The following is a 20,657-nucleotide window of genomic DNA, read 5'->3' on the forward strand; positions in this document are numbered from 1 at the left end:
GGGTATAAACCCGGATTGATCCGGATGTATCAACTTTGCTAGGTGTGGTGTAAGTCTGTTAGCCAAGGCCTTTGCCAATATCTTGGCCTCGGCATTAATTAACAATATTTTGGTCTGTAGGAGGAACAGTCTTCTTCTGGTTTTCTGGGTTTATGGATGGCCACTATTGTCGCCGTTCTCTTATCATGGGGCAATTCCCCTTTTTCTAAACAGTCTCTATACATTGTCGCCATATATGGTGGAGTGTTGTCGTGTTACTCTTATACCACTCGATGGGAATACCGTTGGGACCCAACGCTTTACCGGACTGTAATTTGCCGATTGCCATTGCTATTTCGTCAGCGGAGAGTTCTATTTCTAAGGTTTGAGCCTCTGCTTCTTCCGATTGAGGAAGCTTAATATACCGGAGGAACTCCTCCACGTCAGTTTGCGTGAGTGTGATCATGGAAGCTAAGACCTGTACAGAGTGGTCCGCTAGCAGGTCCACTATGCACTGGGGATCTCGAGTTAAATCACCCGTGGGGAGCTGGAGTTCTGCCACCCATCTATCCGCCTTTTCTTTTTTATCGAGCCAGGGCAGGAGTTTCCCGGCCTTGTCCCCATTTTCATAAATAGTATGTTGGGTTCTGGTGAGTCACGTTTTTGCTGCTTCCCAAAGAAATTCCTTGTATTCTTGTTTCTTTAACTGCAGTAGGTGGGTATTCACATCAAATGGGTCCTGACTGTGGGATCTCTCCAGCTCCTCCACTTCCTTTTCTAGCGTCTCTACAGTTTTAACTCTCTCCCTCTTATGGTGGGTGATTAGTGAGGTAGCTTGTCCGCAAAGTACTGTTTTGTAAGCCTCCCAGAGGACGGTTGGGGAGGAGACAGAGGGCACATTTTCAGTGAAATAGTATTTAGTGGGCTTGGTTAGCCCCTTCCCTATCTCTGGAGACTTCAAATATCCGGGATATATGGGGAAAATACGGTTCTGTGCTGTAGAGTGCCAAGTGTAAAGAGCACTAACCGGGGAGTGGTCAGAGATGCCTCTTGATAAATGTCATACTGATTGGAAGTTCCCTAGGTCGGCTGCAGGTGCCAATAAATAGTCGATTCTAGAGAGGCTTTTGTGTGCCCCCGAATAGTAAGTGTATTGTTTCCTCGATGGGAAATGGGTTTGCCAAATGTCCACCATACCTATCGCGTCCAGGAAATCCATCAGTGCCGAGTGTGAGCGGTGTTGCTGTCGTGGGGGTGTACGATCTAGAATGTCATTCAAAGTGGCGTTGAAATCGCCACCTATTATTAAAGAGCCATGTGGGAGGCGTAGGAGGAAATCGCATAGTGCTGCAAAAGCTAAGGAGTGGAGCGCAGGCGGAATGTATACAGAGATTATATTGATTATTCGGCCTTCCCATTGACACAAGATCGCATCAAAGCAGCCTTGGTCGTCCGTGTATGTGTGCTTGACTATGATCGGGTATTGTTTCTGTAGAAGGATTCCCACCCCCCTCGAGCCAGATGTTAATTCCGAATGGACAGCTAATCTAAAACCCCATCTGTCCAGTGCCTTGCAGACTGTCCCCGTTAGGTGCGTCTCCTGCAGTAGGGTAATCATGGGCACCTTGCGTTTCAGATATTGTAGGACTAGCCCCCTCTTTAGTTTATCCTGAAGACCATTGACATTCCAGGAGATGAGCAGTAAATGCTGTTTGAAGAATGTCATGGGGAGTATGGGTTCACGTGACTGCAGCATGAGGCCTTTGTGTCGCTTGCGCAGTTACTGGTAGATTGCATTCAAACATTGCATGAGTAGTATGTATGGTCAGATCATGTGCCCAAGAGTGTAAACAAACAAAAACAATAAAGAAATATGAACTGTCCCAGAACATCCCAACTCCCTCCCCCCTCCCTTCCTCCCTGCAAGACCTTTGTTGAATTTCCCGCCACCCCAACTTTGCAGAGTGCCTAATACCCATTACCCAATTACTATGTGGGGGGGGATTGAGCCCTCCGTATGTCCCTCGGGGGGTCAAACATTGGATAAATAACCTTTACAACCAATATTGATGTAAAGTTTTGAGATGTCATAGTTCCCCTGCATACAAAAAGTCTTATCAAAGGATCAATAGTCACTTGCCCAGTTTTTGTGTATTGTTTCAGTGGATCAGCAAGGTGATGGATGGGTCTTTGCTGCTAGCGGCCATGTCCCGTTGTGCCCCTGTGGCTTTGATTGTTGTTGACGTCAAATAGTCTTTAACAGATAACAGATCATGCAGAACCTGTCCCAGTGTGAGTGTTTAACAGGAGTAGTTCAGTCCTCCTCTGGCCGGCGTTCTGTTTCCGATGGGTTTGCCATCTGAGTCATGGATCGCTGTGTTGAGTGATTTCGCTCGTTGTTCCAACCGGATCTTCCCTGTTGTTGGACCGAGTGCCAACCCTCCAGCCAATCTTGTGCCTCCTTTGGGGTGGTGAAGAACCATGCCTTTCCATCTGCCTCCACCCTCAATTTTGCTGGAACAGCATAGAATATTTGAGCTCACGGCTTCTGGGTTCTTGTTTCACCGCCAGGAAATTTCGCCTTTGTTTGGCCACTGCCACGGTGTAATCTGGAAAAAAGTAAATCGTGCTTTGTTGAAATCGGAGTGGCGGGGCCTCTCTCGCTGCCTGAAGGACAACGTCCCAGTCGTGAAAGTTAAAAGAATCAGCTTTTGACAGCAGCAGGAATCATCTGGTTTGAGTCAGTTCCAGCGTTTTTTCAGTTTCAGGTCCATCTGAAACAAAGGAAGAGACAAAGGTTAGAGACAGTCATGCATGGAATAAGATAAGATAACAAATATTTTGTGCAATGCTATTGAATTCAGTATAGAATACTTTTAGAACTTTACAGTGTAGTGGCAAGATATGAAAATGTATTTAAATTGTTTGCCTTGAAAGAATACAGAGAAGGAACATGAAAGCTTTGTATGCATATGTGACGTCAAAGTTATTATTGGTATAGTATTATGAAAACTTGCAAGCTCTGCTGACTTTCTATATGATCATCATGACCTCTGTAAAGGATCAGAGGTCTGTTAACAAAGTAAGCTTCTACTGAAAGACATCTCATAAAACAAACAATCCGCAAGTCTTCTGCATGCAATTAATACATATAGGTTTAATGGTTTTTGTAAATAGAAATGACGCAAATACTTTATGTTTAATACTGAGGGAACCTTTTGTTGTTCTGTTCTGTCTTGCTCATAGCCTCCTGTTTTCAATAGTAAGACAGTAAATACCATGGAAACATGGAATCCACTAATAACTCTGATGCCTGGTGAGTAACTTGAAAAGCTGCTCACCACAAAACGTACCCATATCCTTTCCCCAATCTTAGATTGTCCAGTGCCCATGATTGATAGTATACATTGGATGGTTGGTAGGATTTTTCTGACTGTATCTTTGTACATCGACAGGACTTATGCTATCTGTAAGAAATTTGAGTATTAGTTGAGGGGGGTGGTGAGAAACCACCTCAAATAATATTTGCAATCCTAGTCAGAGTGAATCACAAAAGACACTGCTCAACCCCCTGCTATCTATGGCACAGAGCAGCCAGGCTCAACTTAGAGGCAATTTGTAAAGTATTTATGCAGTACTCAACCAGTAATAAAGTGACAACACAACACAAGAAAAATCCCAAAACAATTTAGAAAAATAAAGAATATTTAAAAAAATAAAATGACAAAAATCGAATAACTAGAACCAGAGGTATGAAGTGATAAAAGCTGGTTGTGCTAGACTGGGTCAAAGTCAAAAGTTTAGGCCAGCTGCTACAGATCACCTATCGGATACAGGGACTAGGTTTTCCTGATGGAAAGTTTACTTTCTGACTTGGAAACTCTAATGGAGGAAATGTTGTTGTTGACATGTCGTGGAAGGGACAAGCTGTAAGCTGGATCGAAATCGGTGCTCGACGACGGCATGTGGCTGAAGCATGGAGTCCTGGTGTGGTCATCAATGAAGGTGGGAAAACTCCGAACAGGCACAGTCCATGCCCAAGAAGGCCTCAATGGCGATTGTATGTTGCTCGGTGTTGGTCTCGGTGAAGTCCTCTACATTTGAACTTAGACACTTTTCTGGAAGTTATTTCTCCTTCAGCGGTGCATGCCAGCAAGTCCAGACGGACCAGAGATTCGACTGCTGTGGCTTCAACTATGCCTCTGGTTACCATCAGTTCTTCAGTTAGAAAGTTGCCAAAACGTTTTGAATGTCTACTGCAGTTTTAGACTCTGGGCGACCACACTCTAACACCAGTCAAGGGTCCTGGGTGACGCCACTTGAGGGTTAGTACTCACTCCAACAGAGGCTAGCATCAGGGTCGAGAGCAGGTCCAGTTGGAATTGGTCAGTTGGGCATTTGCAGGGGCAGCGGCCTCTGGAACTTATTGCGTCCCTGTAGATCAAACAGAAGGTCAGACAACTGACCCACGGAGTAACTTCTGGGGTCCGGGGATCAATGCAAGCAGAACCAGTCTTCTGTCAGGATTCAGACAGCAGGGCAGTCTGTTACTTCACAGGTCCAGGAGTGTTCTGAGGAGAGATCTGTGGGGTACTGCCTGTGGGTGGAAGGCAAGAATTTTGCCATAAGCAAGTTTTGGACAGTTAATCTCCTCCTGCTGCGTTTGGGCCCAGCTTGACCAGAGAAACAAAAGAGAAGCAGGCTTAAATGTGAGCTTCATTTGGCACTAACAAGGTAGGCATCCTTTGAAGCTCTGGAAGGGTCTGGGCACAGACCCCAGGCCATCTTGTAAAGGGAGAAGTCCCCCTCCCCATCCCTACACCCAGAGCACTTTGTCCACTGTCTGGGAGCAATACCTATCTCACTACAGGGGGGGGGGGCATCAGGGGTCAGATGACAGCTGGTCAGTGACAGGAAAGCCTTTTGGTTTTTGCAGGGAAATGACAACTTTCTAAAAGTCTAATTTCCAAAATAGTTACGAAAATACTACTTGACCATTAAGTTGGATTTTAAATTTGTAGTAAAGTGAGCCGTTAAATTATTTTTCTAGCTACGCCCAACTGGTTTTAGCACTTATTAAATGTAAATGTATAAACCAGTGTTAACCCATGGAACAGCCAGCCTTGCCACAGTAAAATTGATATTTTTCACTTCCAGGACATGTAAATCATTAAATGTAAATATCCTACTTTTTAAATACCATGCACCCTGCCAGTCAGAACCCTTTTCTTCTTGTCTTCTGGGCCCAACCAAGGGGGTTGAACCTTTTATTTCTGTTGTTCTGGGGCCCGGCCTACTATGGATTCTGATTAACAGGGCCAAGTACCCCTTCTACACTTGACTGTCAATGGCAAACGTGGTTGTGCAGTCCTCTCGGGTGGGAGGTGTGGATACAGTTTACTGAATGTGCGCTTACAACTCAAAATGGGCGCAGCTGCAGCAATAAATAATTTGCCAGCCAAATACTCACTTTATGAAAAAACAAAAGTATTATGTTTCTATCAGTAACCACGCAAAGGAAAAATATGACATTCTCAAACAATAACACAGTTTACCCTTGAGGTCTTCACTCTAGTGTTTCAATGGTTATTCCCTGTCCCACTCCCCTCTCATGTTACCGATAGGGGTTATTCCCGATTCAGTGTTGGCAACATCCAGGGAATACCTTACTAGCAGTCCACATCTTAAGAGTCAATTCTGATTCTTAAATTCAAATCAAAAGTGTCCTAGCGCCGCAGCACTCTCAGCAGCAAGTTTACCCGGGATCGATAGGCCCGAAAGAAGTCTTACCCGCTCCGGTAGTAGTGAAGCATGCAGATTACTGAAGTGCGCCCTGTCTGTGGGCGCTCGATGTAGCTTAATTCTTGAACAGGTGAGTCGGCTGCACTGTGACGCACCGGCTGCCCTCTACCGGCGCAAGCTGTCTCCCGTGGTCGCACTACGGCAGTGATGAGAGGTTTCTTGCACTCATCCTGAGGGATAAGCGTATCCATGATTCCAATGGGGGTGTTGCTTGATTCTGATGCTCTCGTCCTTGATCCTGAGCTTGTATGATGTTGCTCCCACGACATCCTCACTTTCTCAACGGGGTTGGACGAGTCACAGTCCTCATTGTTCCCACTGACCTACGAGTCACCACCACTCGCAGTCTACGGGCTGCAGCATGATCAACACAGCATAAGTATTTCATGCAGCCCCTCCTGGCATATGGGATTGGCACACAGCTGCCACACAAAACGTCATACCTTACCACACAGCAGTCTTTACCACAGCAGCCCCTCCTTGCATACGAGGTCGGCGGAACATTACCGCACAGGCTTCGCATCTTACTGCATGCCAGGCTTTACCACGATGGCCCCTTCTGGCATATGGGGTTGCCACAAATTTATCGTTAAAGGGTTCGGCCCTAACAACAATGTATTCTTTTCCATGACTATCTTCATAAGGGTCCTCTCCTAGCATATGGAGATTGCCGACTCAGTCCTGCACATGGGCAGAGGCCCGATCGGTCCAGTAGACAGTTATTCACAGCTTGCACTAGGAGTCCACTCGACAGGGCACCCCACTGCACCTTGCTCCATCCAATGCCTCCTCTTTCTCACAGGGCACACTGGTCTTGGCAAGCAGGCAGGCGCTGGTGCTCCAGGGTAGGTGGTCTTTGACTTCCCTAGGTGATGTCCCCTCAGCCTGCATGTTTTGGCTCTTAGTCCTGCTCACAGCCAGAAGCCTTGCAGTGCTTCCCCTCTTCACACAGCCCGTCTTGCTGCTTGGAGTCTAAACCTGCCCTTCTTTTAGTCCATTTGCAGACCCCAAATGTGATTTATGGTCTCAGTCTTTGAAGTTTTATTTTGGGGTTCTGCTTCATTTGAAGTATCTAATTCTCTGTTCCCTCTTCCGCTTGAAAATCAGTCTGTCACAGCAGGAGTGTCTCTGAAGCTAATAATCCCACAACGCAGGCCATGGGAGGGACTAGAGTTCACAGCTGAACGTCAGCCACAGTGATATGGGTTTCAAAAGGTTAGCTCTGGGATCCTAGCCCTGCTCTTTATGGTTCTCTTATTAGCCCCATCATCTTCCTGAGATGTGCCTAGGCCCCTCCCATGTGACCTCTAACTGAATCAAAGAGCATCCTCTGAAGTGTCCTGGGGAGGCCTGGTCCTCCCCTCCCCAGTGTGTGTCCCTCCCAGTTTACAGGAATGCAGCAATCCACAAATTTGTCTGCGAGGATCTCTCTACCGCCACTCCATGTTTCACCATGCAGGCCTGGGTCTCCCAAAATGGAACCCATGCTCCTCCATATATTGTACCATCTACAGGCAAACATAAACCTAGGGCATGCATACATGCACTGCACAGTACTGTATCCTCCAAGTACTGTACCACTCACAGGCACACATACATCAAGTATAAGCATTTAACATGCACACATGGCACTCAGCACTGTACCTTTATTTACTGTACTACTCACAGCCACACATACACCCAGCATATGCACTTAACAAGCACACACTGCTCCCTTCATGTATTTGCACCACTCACATGTACACATACAACCATACATGCACTACTCACTACTACATTATCCCTGTATGGCAGCCTCCCCAGTCACCCATACACCCAGCGCAGGTACACCGCGTCTGTGCTGCGCAGCACTTCACACCAATCTGATGCAGGCCAAGGGTGAGTTAAGCACACAGCAGAAGATCCTTTAAAAGCAATTGATACTGTAGGCCTCAATCCAGTGACACAGGTTAAAAAGGACTCCTTTACAGTGATACTTTAGTGGGTGGTACAATAAGTGTTGTAGCCCCCTAGTAGCATTTAATTTGCAGACCCTGGGTACACACAGTACAATACACTAGAGACTTAAAAGCAAATTAAATGTCAGTCATATATATACCAATTTTAACAAGTTTGAAAGGGAGACAAGCACTTTACCACACTTTAGCAGGGGTAAAGTGCACAGAGTTCCACAGCCAATAAAAATATGGTGCAGTAGAAAGGAAAAAAAGCCTGGTTGATGCTGTAGGAAGAGCTATCAAGTTAATGACTTGGTGGAAAATGATCTCACTTTGATAATAATCAGTTTTTTTAGATGGTACTCAATATTTCTGCTATTCGGGATCTCACCAATACACATCGAGGTAATGATGACTGGTAATATTAGGTTGTAAATTGTAGTTAGCTAGCTACGGCCAGTTCACATGATCATTTAATCCTTGGATGTGTCTAGACAACCTGAAAATCCAGCATTGCTTTATTTGATGTTTATGCACCTGTGAAGAGCTACCAACATGCAGCTTATGTAGTTTGTATCAGATCATCCATTTGGGAGACTTTCTATGTCATGCTGATGTTCCAAAGAGTGAGTTACTAATTTAGTGGATACATGAGCACAATGCATGCAGCTTTTGAGTTTCATAATTCAGAAACTTTCAGATTGTAATTCCTATGTAGCACGTGCAATCATTTATATTATATGATCTGCATTTTGTCTTTGTTGCTTGGGAGTGCAAAAGAGAAAACTCTCTGCCACTAGTTTTCGAGGTAAAAGTCAAGTTGGGATCCTGGTGTTTGAACCATATCAGAAATGGCATTGCTGAGTTGCCTCTCCAATCACAAATGATGAATACATCAAAGATATGTCACTTCTGAAGGTCGATTTTCTTCTCTATATTTGTTTTTCTCTGTTAGGATACATTTTTGGTGCTCAAAGGTTAGGATGTATCAGTTTCACAAACTTAGAACCAAAGTAACGCCCATGGAAGTGCCACCTGAAAAGATGCCCGTTCAAGTACCTCATGCATGCCTACAAAGCCCTCCACGACTTAGGGCTTGCGTACCTCAACCATCGACTGAACTTTGACAACGCGCTAGACACCTGCGCTTCTCTTAACTTGCCCCCCCATTCGTCGCAGCGGCGGGTGCTCCTCCTACATCGCTGCCAAGACCTGGAACAACCTTCCCCTCCAGCTCCGCACAGTCCCTCACTGGCAGACTTCAGAAAGAGACTCAAGCCCTGGCTCTTCGACGGAGACACAGCACCCAGCTACCCCTAGGGTTGACAGTGCTGCGCTCTACAAATGCTGTTGATTGATTTTTTTTTTACTTTATTAATGAGTTTTCAGAAAGATAAAGAGCAAGAAAAACACTACAGCAGTAATTTCGGATTATACACTGCATAGCACGAACAGTAAACAGAGCGACAATAGAATAGTATTAGCATGACATTTGTTACTCATAGTCTGCAATCTATCAGCATAATGACAAAAGGGATTACTATGCTTCCCGGAAACATCAATATATTACTAAATGCGTAAATAATCTATTGTAGAATAGACAACCAATTTCACATGTGATCCCCACATCGGCATATTGCTCAACCCACTCCAGTACGAGCATGTTCTGCTTGGGCTTCATCCTCTGCAAGTTTTTCCAGTAGGTATTGCCGATATGATCCCCAAATATCTTTAGGCTTACATTTAACAGGCATCCACGCATTGTAGTTTTCATATTGCGGGGAACAGCATACTAAGTCAGTGTGCCATTTTGTTTTAGTAGGCAAAGGACCCCGCAACCATCTCATTGCAACCCTGCGCTTGGCCAGCGCTAAACCTATGGCGGCCTGCCTACGCACGTTTTTGGTATATTTTTATCAAACCCCAGTAGAGCAACCAAGGGGGATGCTGGTAGACTCTGATCTAGCATTTTAGACAGGACAGTGAATACCTCACCCCAAAATGCACGTATTCCGGGACACTCCCATGCTAAGTGCGTAAAGTGAGCATCTGTTGCAGCACATCTCGAGCATCTATTTTCCTCCCTCAGCCCGTATCTGAATAGCCGCACTGGCGTATAATAGGTTCCATGAAGGTATTTAAAATGAAGCAGTCTGTGCCGACCATTCTGCGAGATCGATTTAATGTTACTGAAGCACCAAGACCACTGCGCCATTGTAATTTCTATCCCAAGTTCTTCCTCCCATTCCAGTTGAGATTTCAGTTTTACCTGCGCATCCTGCTCTTTGAAAAGTGTGTAAAGCATTGTAATACCACGTTGTGGAGAGTTAGCTTACAGCAGGTATGTCAGTGATTTGATTTCTTAAGGTTCTTGCATAGCTGGATCCAACAGTACGCGCAGTGCCCTGCAGACCCTGTAAGCTGTGGTGGCCAGCCTGCCGTCTATCTGGGTGAGATAGGTCTTTTCTCCGCCACTCTGGCTGCACTGCTGTCCAAAATATATTGAGATTTCCACTGTCCCTGTGTAGATCTCTGTGCTTTCAGGTGAGCCTCCTTTATGACAGCTCCTCTGAAGGCACTGAAAAGTAGGTGAGCAGCCACAATTATTTCAGGCGGCCGCAATGCAAACATTTGTTTTCCAAAAACAAAATTCCAAATTGGTAGTTTAAGTTTGAAAAAAAAAAATTACCCTGACCCCAAGGGAGTTTTTTGGCAGGGGTCATTTTTATAGTTTTTTGCTGCATGGACACCAGGATTTTCCTGGAGGTTCTGAAGAGGAAAAGTACATCCAACCATCCACTCTAATTAGGGCGGATGGTTTGCACCTACACTCACTGTCCCAGCACCTTCGGGCCCTTGACAGTGGTGTAATGCAAAATTAGGGGGCCACCCTGCAGAATGTGATGAGGGGCCACCACGTCTCCTAGATCGCATAGATATTTCTTAGTCTTGGGCTCAATGGAGGCCCTATGAAGGGTTGCCCTCCCCCCATGCTGCAGGTGCCAGCATTACGCCCCTGCCATGGGGACATGCTGGGTCTCAGCAAGAGATATTAAATTAGCAGTGTTGCTTTTCTGTATCCTTCTGCTTCGGAAAGCAGATTGTTTTTCTTGAGCGTCTATTGGTTTCCTAGTCTATTCTTTGCCCTTGCATGTATTCTGCCAGCATGCAATGGCATAGCTTAAGGTCTGACGGGGCCTCCTCTAGAACAAGGAACACTGGGGCATCAGCCCAATATTTTGGGATATGATATGCTGATTACAATTATAGTGTACTTTGGTATTTCTGTACCCGATATTGTGACACACAATCCCGTTATTATCAGCGGCAGGCGGCGCAGTTAAGCGTGGTGGGGTGGGGCAGGGTGGGAGGGGGTAAGTTGACAAATGATGGAATAGGTAAAATTAAATAAATAAATAAAGCCTATTCCATCACCTGTCGACATCCCCACCGCTGCTTACCTTAAGTAAAACTCTTTCAGATGAGTAATTTCTGTATATTCATTGCTGAATTCCTGCATCTATTCCAGGCTGCTCGAAGAATCCATTCTTTGTGGCATCCTGATAGTACTATAGTTTGCAAGCCTACTCTGCACCTTTGGTGACAAATCTGGTAGTGTACCCAACGTTATCAAAGAGTGCTCACTTGTGCTTATCTTTGTGTTGCATTGCATTTTGATGACTCCAACAACAACCATACATGTTTCTTGATTCATTGCTCATGGATCACCCCATTCCAAGGAGGTGGTAAAGCAAAAGTTTTCTGCCGACAGGGAAAATGATGCCAAAATAGAAAAGTCTCTTGGTATGGTCTCGATTCTCCAGTATGTGCCAATTACTGCAGGGAGGGAACCGTACTTATCTTGGATAGGGAATCCCGAGCAGAGATTCTATCGAACACGTCTAAGATTAAGCACAGTCCAGTTCTTAGTGGCCTTCCCTCTGACAGGCTCCTTGTTTGCCTCATTCCCTAGGTCAGGGGCCGCTCTTAGGGCGGAGAAGTGTTGCCCCACTGCTTTTTCGCAGTGCGAGAAGCAGAATCATATAATGGTATTTTAAATACCATTTTATATTTCAGCATCTCGTGCTGCGAGAAAGCAGAAGGCAGGTTATGCCTGGTTGGGGGCGGGCGGGAGGGTGGGATGGCCGGTATGCCTGGTTGGGGCGGGCGGGTGATCGGGTCAGGGAGGTGTGGCTGATGTGGGTCCTGACTGTTTGGTCGGCCCTCTGGGGTCGACCAAACCAGTCATGCTCACTCTACATTTTCTCTATGTAGGCTGCATGCATCCTCATTGAGAAAATGGACTCCGTACCGGCGCACGGCTGGGCGCCGTCCTCACCAATCACAATGCTGCCATTTCAGCGTTGTGATTGGCTTAAGGGGAGAGGAGAGAGGATGCATGCTTCCTGTTCCAGGAAAACGCGGGCGTGGAACCCGGCCAGGTGCAGAGGCGGCGTGGGACCCGGTAAAGTAAGTTGTTTTTGTTTTGTTTTTTAAACCCCCGTGCAAATTCCGCACAACCCCTCCCCCACATGCCCCCCCACCCGCAAGTCATTTGAGCCGCGACTGCCCTAGGTGTGCCTTCAATGTGGTCTTTCCCCAATATACAAAGCCCTCTATGCTTTTTTACACCCTGTATTGCACTTTAAGATCGTGCTTTCTGCACCCTCTCTTAAATCATATGAATCTTCTTCATACACACCGAGAAGGGTTGTACATTTTACAGCATTTAGATGCACCTTCAGTATGTTACTCAGTTGTAAATTAAATTTCTTCTGCTCGAAGATTAAGAAATGCCTCATAATTAGACTAATCTCAGACCTTTGTCTAGTTGTGTAGCACTCATTTTTACATGTTATTGTATTATTAACTAGTGTATAGACTGCCTGGTTTTATTGATGTACCCCTTTCATATTTCCTTCTAATTTAATGGGCCCAAAATCGGGGCTTTTGTCTTACTGGTAATGATGGGTTGGTTTACTACAAAGCACTAAGTTGTTTTCACTAAATGGGCATGTCTTCACGTTTTTATGTCTTTTGTCTTTTCATGACACCCTAATATTGAAAGCTTGTTTTTATTATGGAGTGATATTGATGTTTTATTCTGTGCTTTTATGGCCATGTTTTAACCGTATAAAGATTTCATTGACTGACTGACTGATTGAGTAGTTTCTGCATATTTATGGTTGCATTTCCGCATCTCTTCCAGGCTGCTCCAAGAATCCAGTCTTTGTGGCATCCTGGCAGGACTATAGTGTGCAAGCCCAATCTGCACCTTTGGTGAAAATCTGGAGGAAGGTAGTGTACCCAACGTTATCAAAGGGAAGTCACTTGTTTTTATCTCTGTGCTGCATTGTATTTTGAGAGCTCCGAGAACTGTTCATGTGTCTTGATGCATAACTCCTGGATTACATTTCATGTAATTATTACAAGAGTGACTGGACTTTCAGTCCCTCCCAGGGCGGTATATCGAGTATCATTTCAAAACACGGGCATACCGACTCGAAACACTTCTTTGTCAGCACCTTGTAAGAAAGTCTGCCATTTTGATAATTTGAGACTTCATTCAATTTCAAAACAGTTTACTGCTCTAAAGATTTTCCATAAGTGCCAACACCTGCTGCAGCGAAAATGGGTCGCTTCATCAGTGCAACATTCTCCGGTGGCATTGCAGTAGAACAGTGCCAGTTATGTACTTTGACATTCAATCTTTCACGTAACCACTAGTGATGCTCGAAGAACCTCTGTAGGGGTTCCGGGAGGGACATAGTATCCCCAGACCCCACCTCCTCCCCCACCCACAAACACACACACGCATATCTTCTACCCCCGCATTACTAAAGAGCTCTGAAATATGCAGTATGTTGTGTAGGGATCAGAAACGTTATGCACCATTAACACGGAAGTGGGAACTGGCACACGCGTTGTTGCCATTGGTCGTACTTAAATAGCGCTGACTCATTTACAGTGGGAGAAGGGAGGGCCCACGAAAGGGTACAGGGCGAGCAGGACGGCACTTGCAGCCCGGACAGGTCCAAACGGAAACCCGCCAAATCGGTAGCAAGCTGAAGCCTAGACCCGAAATCAGAAACCCAAAGAAGGGGTCCCTCCCCTCCCAGGTGATTGAGAAGGCTGGGTCTATAATGCAAGGCAGTGCGAAACGAGCAGAAGATATGACATGGCCAGCAATGCAACATGTACATAACCATGAGCAATGTGATACAAATATATATAAATTGTTGTTTTACGAATAAACTGCGACCTTTTCAGGCACCCAAGAAAGTTGTCTGTGGTGATTTAAGGTAGCAGAGCGCAGTTGGTTTGAATGATGGGGGGAGCAGGGAAGGGAGACTCGCCGCCTGGAGGGTGTTATTTACAGTGCCTCGAAATGACAAAAGTGTGTTTCGAGACCTTCTTTTAAACCCATTATTGAAAACAATGCAAAAAAAAAAAAAAACTATGAGAATTCAGGTGCACTAGCTGATTGTATTAGGCATGACTGCATGCCGTCCCTATAGCCTCTGGCTTCCCTTTCCCCTTTAAGCTTCCCCGCCCCCGTGTCAAGGTACAGAACAGGACAAGGAAGACTTTTTTGTACCTTTACAGGCCTTGGTGTTTTTTTCAGTTGTGCTTAAAGCTGCCTAAACAAGTTGACCTCAGTCCAACAGGCAGCGGAGACAATAAACAAAGAACTAATTAAATGTTTGAAAACGCCTTGAGGCAGGGACAGAGATGATGGAACCGGGAATAAACAGGGAAGGCAGCACTGCACGCCGCAAACGTGCTGGAGAACTGGCTGGTCCAGGACTTCGCCAGGGCGGAGAAGCAACCCGGAATGCATAATGAATGTCAAACAAATCTACAGGAACATAGGCTCGGGGGAGATTAATGCCTCACACATGGGAACGTTGCCAAGGAATGCCTGAACTGAGCAACAGCAGCACAGGAGAAGGGACGTGCTGTCCTTTGCCACTGCAAGGCTGGGTTTATTGCATGATTGGGTGGAGGAAGAATTTGCAACTCTTCATGCTTCTTTGCTGAATGTCCTGTCCACATTTGGATTAGGGCTGAGAGGTAGTCTTGAGTTTTTGTGTACTGGGGTCACAGTACCAGTGGTTGAACCACAGTTTCTCTCTCTCTATAAATATATAAGTTGCACATTACATTTTGCAGAAGAGCTTCACGCAAAAGCTGTCGAATGTTGGAATTACAACCTTCTGAGTTGTGTTATAAGAATTAAAGATGCTCAGTCAGGGCTTCTTTTAGTATGACACATTATTGGGGTTGCCTTGCAGGTGCCCCATCAGGACTTTGGTTTATTGGGTCAAAGTCATGGATGTTTGGAGGAAGAGGGTGTAGAGTGTTGCGAGAAGGCAGACAACGCAAGTGTGGGCATTATTGAAGAGTTTTTTTGTTTAGGTTTCTTGCTAAAGGCACATCCTTTTTCTATTCTACCCATTCATAGAAGTTTGTTTGGCAGAACAGGCTTTGTTATACATCTGCGTGCCATCGGCTTAGGGGAGGGAATCCCCGAGGTAGTCCTATAGAATGTGCATGTTCAAAATGTTGGGGGGCACCTCATGGCCTCAATAGTGGCCAAGTCACAAATAAGAGAAGCATGGGCCAAGTGCTTAATTTGAGGTGGCGGTTGCTGTTGGGACCCACCTGCACTCCTTTTTTTCATCATCAGACATTTACTGAGAGCAAGAGAGGGAAAACATAAGGCGAAAGAAGAAGTAAGAGAAAGACGAAAAAAGTGTCACAAAGGGAGAAACAGGAACATAAGTGACATAAAAGGACAGGGAGTGTCGCATTGGTAATCGGTGTGCTAACATTTAATAGCACTGGTGGGGGGCTTCTGAGCAGAGCTTTGGACCCCGGCAACCGTTCAGATACAAATTAAGCACTGCATGGACCAATACTTCATGAATAAAAAGGCTGCGATGGAGCTGGGCTTGCGGTGAGGGTGTGGTGGTTGGCACTGTCGATGGCAGTCAGCAGGTCTAGGAGGATGAACATGGAGTGGGTGTTGTCATATCCTTGGCCGCGGCAGTCCTGCCTTATTGTGCCAAGGGCAGTATCAGGATATATTTAACAGTGCTGTAATACGTCACTGCATTAGGACGTTTCACAACATTTAGATATCTTTTATAATGGTAGCACATATTAAATTACATTTGAAATATTTGAGGCCATCCCTCAAAGTTGTTGGTCTGAATGCCCTATTGATTTATTTCAGCAGCTTGCTGTTGTGTGTAGCAGGGAATAGTGTATCCAAAGCTATCAAACGGGGAGGGAATCTGTAGTTCACATATCCAGTAATCGCAGCATCTCTAAAGAGTGTTAAAAGTTAGTTATGGATACAGACCGAGACCTTTCCAGCAGCCAAAAGGATGTTATAGAAGTTGTAAGTGAGGTCTCACCGAACGATCTATGCTCACTTTTGAGGGCTGCATGTGCAGAAGGATGGAGACATACATTCACCATGTCGCTTGTGAGAAGGCCGGATTCTTGTCTCTACCTAATTATCTACAAGAACCCTCTCAGTTCGCCAGGATCTTTTTACTTGCCAAATAGCGTAGAGGGAAGAAACACAATTATCAGAACATATCTACCGCAATTTGACATCATTCATTAAAGAGGACTCAAAATCTAGGAATTTGACCTTTTATTATCAGCAAAAACATCTGAATATATAGGCACCTCAATACAAGGCACAAAAGATAAATGGGAACTAACACAAATGCTACTCTAAATGCTACTCTACGAAGTATCCGCATTCGACTAAAGATAAAAAGGATTAGAGCTTCTAAAAGCATCAGGTACAAAATTGCTATCGTGATGTCAAATTTCAAAGTCATTAATCAAAGCATTTCTGTCCCTACTCTATTCTAAAGTGACATCCCTACACAACATTCCCTTTCAGGTGAGGAAAGCATAAAACGGTGTCAGCAGTGAAACTTCCTAAGAAGTCTTCACTTGATGAGAGCTCGATCTGTGGTGCTCCTTCTAGCCTCGATCCTAAGTCTCGTCTACTCAACCCACGGGGCACTGTCCCTAATACAAAACCCCAAAATCTTTGTACAGGCCCTTCAGCACACCCCTCCAGACAGGTCTTCCTTCTGTAAATTTCCATCCGGACTTTTTCATCTTCCTTTCCCCGAATATTTCACGTATATTCCAGACAATAGCAAGGAATTGAGGAAATATATAGTTAACATTACTACGATTCACCAAGAGATTGCAAGTTTGGCAGAAGAGAATGTGTGGGAAAAGATTGGCAAGGGATTTGGGCACGTAGGGAACTGGTTTGCAGATTTGGGGAAAGGAGTTCTCGGATACGTGCTGAAGCCAATAGTCATTGTGGTGGTTTGCGTGATCTGTTCAACAATTTGCAGACTCTGCCCTCTTTTGCCAATAGTTCATCTAATGCAAGACGATTTTGCAAAACCATCGTTCTTATCGATAACTTCTCTCCATCCACCAACAGCAATGATTTTGCTGTGTTCATTGACAACTCATCATCCACGGTTGCTAACTTTCGTATCTTCACATCATTCAAGACCACGCCCAAACTGGGTATCATCGCTCCAAAAATATCACCAATCACTGCTCCTGCACTTGCAGCTCTCCGCACTCTAGAATGATGTCCGGTCTCCAGCAGATTAAAATCTTCTGCGTGATATATCTTCGGGAAAATAACAGCCAAATAACAAGTCCCATACCACTGCGCAGGCAATCTCACGTACGCATTCCTTCCGCATACATAATACACTGTCGGAATCTCTTCTACCGGACCTTGCAAAAAATTCCTAGCTGAATCTTCCATAGTAAAGGTATGATCACACGTACTATGTCCAACCCAGGTCTTGTCCTTATCAGACTGAGGACGAGCAACACACAAATTCCCCTTCTGGACATGGTCTAAAGCTATGGGTCCATAACTTCCTTTTGACTTATGTAGTTTTTCCTCATCAGTCCAGTCTGCTGACTTCTTTCCTTCATCTTGATTCTGGGTTAATTTTCTATACCTGTCTTCAACTTGACCAATACATTTCTTTTCAGTGTCTGATAACAAACATGTCAGATTATGTCTATGCGCATAAGCTGTATCTAAACTTGTAGTCGGTATGAAATAAGTCCGAAGTCTTTCTTCTGACTTATAATAATCATACTTATTCAAGTGCTTAAATGCCGGTACGTCAGGAAGCACTGTGTCATAATTAGAAAAATAATACTCGAACTGTTTCCTTTCATAGAACATAATAAGCAATAAACTGGAAGAGATCCCATATGTCAATGGAAGGTGATGGTATCTAATACCCTCATCTACGGAGCAGGCAGCTGCATACACACATAGCAATCCTTCGCATCCATCGCATCAACATACTCATACAACAGCTTCGCATAAGCATTAGGTTTGAAATCGCCTCTAGACAGATATATATGAAACATACGACTTTCTTCTAGTGTCAAAGCTCTTCGGGCTCCTACGGTATCCCCCTTTTTACTGGAAGTGGTAGGTGTAGGTGTCCCCTGAACCTCCCCCTCCTTCTTGCGTGCCACTACATAAGACGCTATAACTACTGTAAATATAGCAACTATCACTACCCCTAAAATTGTACCTATCACTAATTTGGCTCTACGATGAGAATTTCCAGCTTCAGCCATCTTCCCACTGTGCTCAAAGTCCAATTCAATGACAATGGGCAAGAGTCTCCTTCTCATCCAGACTTGCGTCTCAACCCAAGGCAATCGTCCTCTGTAGCAAGTGTTCCCTAACAAAATTTCAGTTCCTTATTTACTCGGTTCAGAAAAGGCTTCCCTAACCCTTTTTCGATATCTCCAACGGAAAAGTCCCTAAATTTATTTTTCTTCCACTCGGGTCTAGGTTATCTTCTTTTCGAGCTTATACTCAACAAAGTTCATCATTAGTCCAAAATATTTGCCGGTTCCAACAGCTCTAGGACCCCCTGTAAGATTTCAAGTTTGAGATTTTTCAGTTCTTGGGGAGCGGGTATGATAGCAAAGGTCGGGAAAGCCAGTGTATCCAAGATCAGACCACGGACGTTACTCAGAAGCGGTGGATCCGGAATATTGATAGTCAATATCCCCTCTATCTCCAATCCTGGAATCTTCAGCAGCCCTTCCACTTTCAGAGTCGGATAACTGCTGACCAGTGTGATCGATCTCAACCTCCACGTACTCTGCAAACCTGGCATCTGTCACTACGTATGTCCACTCTGGCGAGGCGTACCTTTGACACGGCACTCTTGCTCCCCTCGATCTTCTCAGAGCATCTGGAGCTTGATCTTCGTCACTCTGCTCTGACTCTGTCACCTCAGACACTGGGGCAAGATCTCTTCTTTGTGCCAATCTCACGTTTACCCGTTTCTGGCTCGCGGGCCAAACTCTTCCTGCTTCTGTGACACCACTGCTCTCCCTTCTGGTACCCTGTGCACAGCTCTCTTCTTCGGCAGAATTTGACTCAATACTGCCCACTGCAACTTCTCCTTCCTCCGTTTCCGATTCAGGGTTATTCTCACATCCCCTTTCGGCTCGGTCCAGTGGACAACCAGCTGCGTCAGCCACCCCTACAGCTTGACTTGCCCCCTCAGATGGCTCTGCCACCCCAGCTGGGTTTTCGTTCACGAGAGGGGCTGTATCTTCCAAGGGTGCTGGGACTCTACGGGTATGGGAGGCATGCACCCAGTTCGGCATTCCCCCACACTTCACTGCCGTGTTCGTGACCAGGATGACTTGGTATGGCCCACGCCAACAAACATCCAAGCAACTCTTCCTCACGTGTTTGCGCACCAATACCCAATCTCCTGGGCACAAGTCGTGGCACAGGTCACTTGCGGCTGGAACAGCTACTGCCTGCACCTGCTGGGACACAGAACGGACCACATCAGCCAGGCCTTTACAGTAGTCGAGAATTACATCATCAGTGATATTAATCAAAGCAGAGGCAGGTATTGCTGGCACACGCATCGCTCTCCCCATGAGGATCTCATGGGGTGACAATCCAGTTCTCCTATCAGGCACACTCCGGAGACTCATGAGAACCAAAGGCAATGCGTCTGGCCACTTCAGAGAAGTCGAAGAGCACACTTTTGCCATCCGGGCCTTCAATGTCCCATTAACTTGTTCCACAATCCTAGAAGCCCCAGCAATTTCATGATTTCGCTGTGGAAATGCGTTCCGCTGTCTGATTCAAGAGAGGTCGGGAAACCGAACCGCGGGATAAGCTCCCTCAGCAGTAACTTAGCTACAGTTAGTGTGTCGCATCTACGTGTTGGGTAAGCCTCCACCCATCTAGAAAAGACACATACTATGACTAATATGTACCTCAACCCATTACACTTTGGCATCTCAATGAAATCCAACTGCATCCTGTTGAAAGGCCCACCTGACCTCCCTATATGACTCAATGTCACAGCTGTTCTCTTCCCTACATTCATTTGTTGACAAGGGACACACCTCTGGCACACAGCTTCAGCCACTGCCCGAAACTTCGTATTATACCATGTTTGGCGAAACACTCGTACCATGGCATCTCTACCAAGATGTACAGCACCATGTATTAATCTTGCCATTGGGTTCAACAGACTTTCCGGTAACACAGCTTTTCCATCATTGGAAACCCACACATCCACGTCTCCTTTCTCACATCCCGCTCACATCCAGCCATCCCGTTCCTGGTCAGACACTTCATCCTGCAGCTGTTTTAGCTCTTCCCATGTATCAGCCATGGCTAACATCACACTGAAGTCGGTTCTCTCTTGGCTTCCCTCAATATGTCGTTCTGTGAAATTACATCCCTGTTCTGCACAAAATCGAGCAACCTCATCTGCATAATTATTACCTAGTGACACAAAATCATTTCCCTTCGTGTGAGCAGAACACTTTACAACTGCAATTTCATCTGGACATTGC

General features: G+C 45.5%; 1 long non-coding RNA gene across 1 annotated transcript in view; it reads left to right on the forward strand.

The window, feature by feature from the left end:
• Positions 1 to 13,016, forward strand: part of LOC146799183 (uncharacterized) — a 101,547-nt gene extending 88,531 nt beyond the window's left edge. Inside the window, exon 3 of the long non-coding RNA XR_014968444.1 lies at positions 12,928 to 13,016. This is a non-coding gene — a long non-coding RNA (uncharacterized LOC146799183). The remainder of the gene's footprint in view (positions 1 to 12,927) is intronic.
• The last annotated feature ends 7,641 nt before the right edge of the window (positions 13,017 to 20,657 follow it).

This window comes from Triturus cristatus, chromosome 9 (assembly GCF_964204655.1).
Source record: "Triturus cristatus chromosome 9, aTriCri1.1, whole genome shotgun sequence".
NCBI lineage: Eukaryota > Metazoa > Chordata > Amphibia > Caudata > Salamandridae > Triturus > Triturus cristatus.